Below are 5,000 nucleotides of genomic sequence, written 5' to 3'. Positions count from 1 at the left end.
TAAATGAAAGATATCTCTTTGAGATTTTTTCTGTGATGGAATGACAAACATGTACAGAACTCAAATCACCTTAAACCAATTGTATGAGAGAGCATATACAAAACGTATATATATATATATATATATATATATATATATATATATATATATATATATATATATATATATATATATATATATATATATATATAAGATTTCATTATTTATTTGTACATTGAATAGTTATCACTAAGGAGTTCCACTTCCACTATTGATATTCCAGACAACGCACTGTGGAGGAAATATCCACAAACTTAGACTTATAAAGACGCTTCTTATTCAGGTGTCTCGTCTGTTTTTTATTTACTCTGCGTCTGTGATTATTTCGGTAAAATATTCATTATAAATTACTTATTTCCATTTTCCGTATGTTAAGTAAAAGCAAAGCATTATAGTGCCTGATTGAATCACAATTTGCTTGTAACATTTCAACTCATCCGTGAAAGAGACACCCCTTTCCCAGAGGCAAGCCAAGTAAAAAATCAAATGAATAGTTAAATAAATATGTAAAAAAATAAAGAAATGAATATATAAATAACTAAACAAATAAATAAATAGATAGATAGATAGATAGATAGATAGATAGATAGATAGATAGATAGATAGACAAAAAAACAAACAAGTAAAACTGGCCAAGTGTATACATTTTGCCTTTGAATGATTACCTTCTATCTTTTCCTGTTGTCATTACGACCTTCAATCTAAGAATGAATGGCCAAGAATGGAAGGGTAAAAGCGATCCCTTGTGTCGCAGAGAAAGCCGGAAAGGCAAAAGGCATCAGCATAATTGCTCGGAAACGTTGCAGCGTCATCGATGAAGATAAACGTTTGCGCTGAAAGCATTTTTAAGCCTCGATGGATAGCCAGAGAAACCAGAGAAGTATAAAGCCCTTTTTACACAACCTCTCTGGCCAGTATTACCTTGACGAAAAAGTTTTCCTCTGATAAGAAAGTTGTACTTTAACTAAAAGTTTTACCCTGACAAAACAATTTTACCTTAACAAAAGTTTTACCATGACAAAAAATGTTATTTTGGCAAAAAGTTTTAAATTGAGATAAGATGTTTTAGCTTGACAAATACCTTGACAAAATGTTTCATTTTGAAAAAAAAAATTTTTACATAGACAAAAATGTATCACCTTGACAATGACGTTGACAAAAAAGTTTAACCTTGACAATGACGCTATTAATAGACAAAAAAGTTCAAGAAAATAGCTCATAATAAAGATACTATAACAGTCTTTGGTCGGATGTGTGTGTCAGAGAGAGAGAGAGAGAGATTCAAGTGATCACGTACCTAGCAACAATTTTGCCAGTGCTGTATAGTAATCAAAGCTTTTTTAAGGTTTGCCCGTTAAGATTTTTCTCTCATTAGAATTTAGTCAGTGCTGTATAATAGGCAAAACTGTTTTCTGTTCCTTTTCTTTTTTTTTTTCCTAAACCAGGAGTTTGTCACATTTGTATAGCAGTCATGTGTATTGTCTTCCGCCAAGTCAGTCTTTTGGCAGAGCTGTATAGTAGTCATTTTCTTGAAACGCCACGAATTTGTAGTTGAATAAAAAGCAATCCCCGCCTTTGTTTGTCCAAAGATCCACGTCCTCTTTTCAGCCCTGAAATTGCGAAAGTCTTTCCTTTCTCTCTCTCTCCAGTTTAATTAAATACCGAACATCAGGAATGTTCTCACCTTAGCACCTCGTGCCCGTTACATAACCGAAATTCTGATGTATTTTTCATTACAGGAGTTTATTGTCCGTACGTCGTTCACTGTCTATCTTTCATGGCTTTCCGCTTCTTTGTCTAAACACGTACACGCACACACACATCATATATATAAATATTTATTAACTACAAATGTCTTTTAATATCCAATTCGCCCAACGGTATAGATGTTACTGAAGTCCCCTGTGGGCTAGTTCGAATCCACGAGAGGGCGAAATTATTATCAACAAAAAACTTCTACTTCGGTTAACATATATGAAACTGTATTAATTCCGAGGTACAGCAAATTAGATATTAAAGGGCATCTGTAGCTTAATGCATGTATATGAATAACGGTGATGCGATCAAAATTCATATATATATATATATAATATATATATATATATTATATATATATATATATATATATATATATATATATATATATATATATATGTATATATATATATATAGATATATATATATTAGTATATATATATGGATACTATATATATTATATATATCAAATATTACTTTTTATTTTGCTACCACTTCTATGATTTTCTTCTTATTTCATTTTTAAGTATATGTTTTCTGAAACATCTTAACTGGTCAGTGAATGTCTCTGCCTGCGCTACCAGGCTTATGATTCCTCTATCATTTGTCTCCATAACCCTTATATCTTACGATCCTTTCTTTGTTCTTACCAAAATTGACTTCTCGCTTCCTTCAAGACTGTGACAGGAAGCATTACATTACCCCGTCCACCTCGTACTGAATCGATGTCTAGTTTGGTTAAAAATCATAAGGAACAAAGAAATGTCATATCTTATTTATGATATGAAGTTTTTCACCCAATATGCATTCTCCCTTTTTGCCGGAGTGTTGTTACGTGAGGGCCTGTCGTTCACCTGTCACGTCAACTTGTACTTGACTCAGTTTTTCTGTCAAGTTTATTCAGGTCTTCCTTTTTCTGAGGAATATATCAGCCCTTGACATATGCTTGTCGTCTGTGTTTTACAAATCTTCTTGTTCCTCGGCCTGATCGTATCTCTCTCTCTCTCTCTCTCTCTCTCTCTCTCTCCTCTGTGTGTGTGTGTGTGTGTGTGTGTGTGTGTGTGCCTTTTGTTTGATGATGAATGTTATTCAACAATAAATTTCAATATTTCTGTTTGTCTCATTCGAAGTATTCATCAAATCTTGTTCCATACCCTGGCCGTTTATCTCTCTCTCTCTCTCTCTCTCTCTCTCTCTCTCTCTCTCTCTCTCTCTCTCTCTCTGCCTTTTGTTTGATGATGAATGTTGTACAACAATAAATTTCAATATATCTGTCTGTCGCATTCGAAGTATTCAACAAATCTTCTTGTTCATTATCCTGAACCATTATCTCTCTCTCTCTCTCTCTCTCTCTCTCTCTCTCTCTCTCTCTCTCTCTCTATTGTTTTACGAATATTATGTAGCAATAGTACTTATATTTCTATCTGTCTCAACAGAGAAATTCACAACTACTTGATTTTATCACAAAACAGATGAAATATACATCGTTCACTATTGCTCTCTTTCCTGGTCTTGTTTAATTTTGAATTTGTTGTTTTATGGTTACAATAAAAAGTCTTCCAAGAAATTTGGATCGCAGTTTCATTCCGAGTGAAAAGGGTAAACCTAAAAAATCCGTACCTTAATTGAAACATAATCTTTAATGTATTTATCTCTAGTTTATGTTTTCCGTTTATCCATATCTAGTTAATACAATTTCTGCATAATTTTCTATATACTATTGGAACATCAACCTCCAATGGTCTCATCGGAGGGTTACCATTTTTCATGGAAAGGTCGGTATCTGCATCGTTTGGGAACGTTTATATGGGAAAAGGTTAATGCTTTTAAAAATTCCTTTGAAATTCCTTCCTACCTCTGTAAAATATGTTCCCTCGTTACTAACTCATTTTTATTATTCAATAAACTTCATGTTCTATCAACGGTTACTGGAACATGAATGCTAGCCGGAGAATAAAGTATTCCCGCTCAGACTCTTGCTTTCAAATACAGTTTGATTCATTATCTCGGAGTGCTTCGAAACAGAGTCCATGTAATGGTAAAAAAAAAAAAAAACTCCCTGTGATAAAGTATCCTGTCAAAATTCTCCCCCCGGAACAGGCCTAGAAGAGTGCCAAATGCATTTAGCTTATTGGAAATGTTGACAGGACTCCTGTTGTGGATCAAATGATTACATGAGTCTTTTGACAGATTGCGTTGGGGTTTAAGATCGCAAGGGTTGCTTATATCAATAGATATATGTATATGCGTGTGTATATATAATATATATATATATATATATATATATATATATATATATATATATATATATATATATATATATATATATATGTATATATATATATATATATATATATATATATATATATATATATATATATATATATATATATATATATATATATATATATATATATATATATATATGTATAGTAATATATATATATATATATATATATATATATATATATATATATATATATATATATATATATATATATATATATATATATATATATATATATATATATATATATAATCTTCCAAACAAAAGCAACTAATTTTATTTTGTAAAACCACAACTACCCTGCCCATTTATAATAAAACATACTTTCTTCTGTTAAGCGAACCTTAACGCTTTTCATTTCTTGACCCACCCGTTCCCCCTCCCTCCCTCCCGCTAGCCCTCAGCCCCAATTCCTCGTGACACTCTCCTGCTCAGCTTATAATGGAAGCCTATAAAAGTTTCTGTTCCCCGAAATATTTTCTCTGCTGTTCTACTTCAAGAAGTTTATCCAGACAATCCTTTCGCCATGGAATAACTTCATCAGAATTTCATGTTGTACCTAAACTAAAAAAGAAAATAAAGTATAAACTCCTGAACTTGTTAAAAAACTTTTGCGGACGTTAAATCATCATGAGTCACAGTTGGGGATGCCTAAACTCTATCTACACTTAAGTGATATTTGAACAAGTTGGCAGATTTTGGAAAAGTATTATGTTTCCTTTTGTCATGGAGCAGTTAATCTTGCACTCTTGTGTAGCAAATCCACAAACGAAGCTATTTATGAAGTTGAATTTGTGTAAGTTCTTTTTATTTTTGATAAAATTACAGGGAAGCCTTTGTGGTTATTTTCGAATTTGTATATAATTTTGAGATGACATCCAAAATTTTTTGTAAAATGTTCTTCATCTTTTTGTTAGTG

The sequence above is a fragment of the Macrobrachium nipponense genome, chromosome 7 (assembly GCF_015104395.2).
Source record: "Macrobrachium nipponense isolate FS-2020 chromosome 7, ASM1510439v2, whole genome shotgun sequence".
NCBI lineage: Eukaryota > Metazoa > Arthropoda > Malacostraca > Decapoda > Palaemonidae > Macrobrachium > Macrobrachium nipponense.
This window is presented reverse-complemented; position numbering follows the sequence as displayed.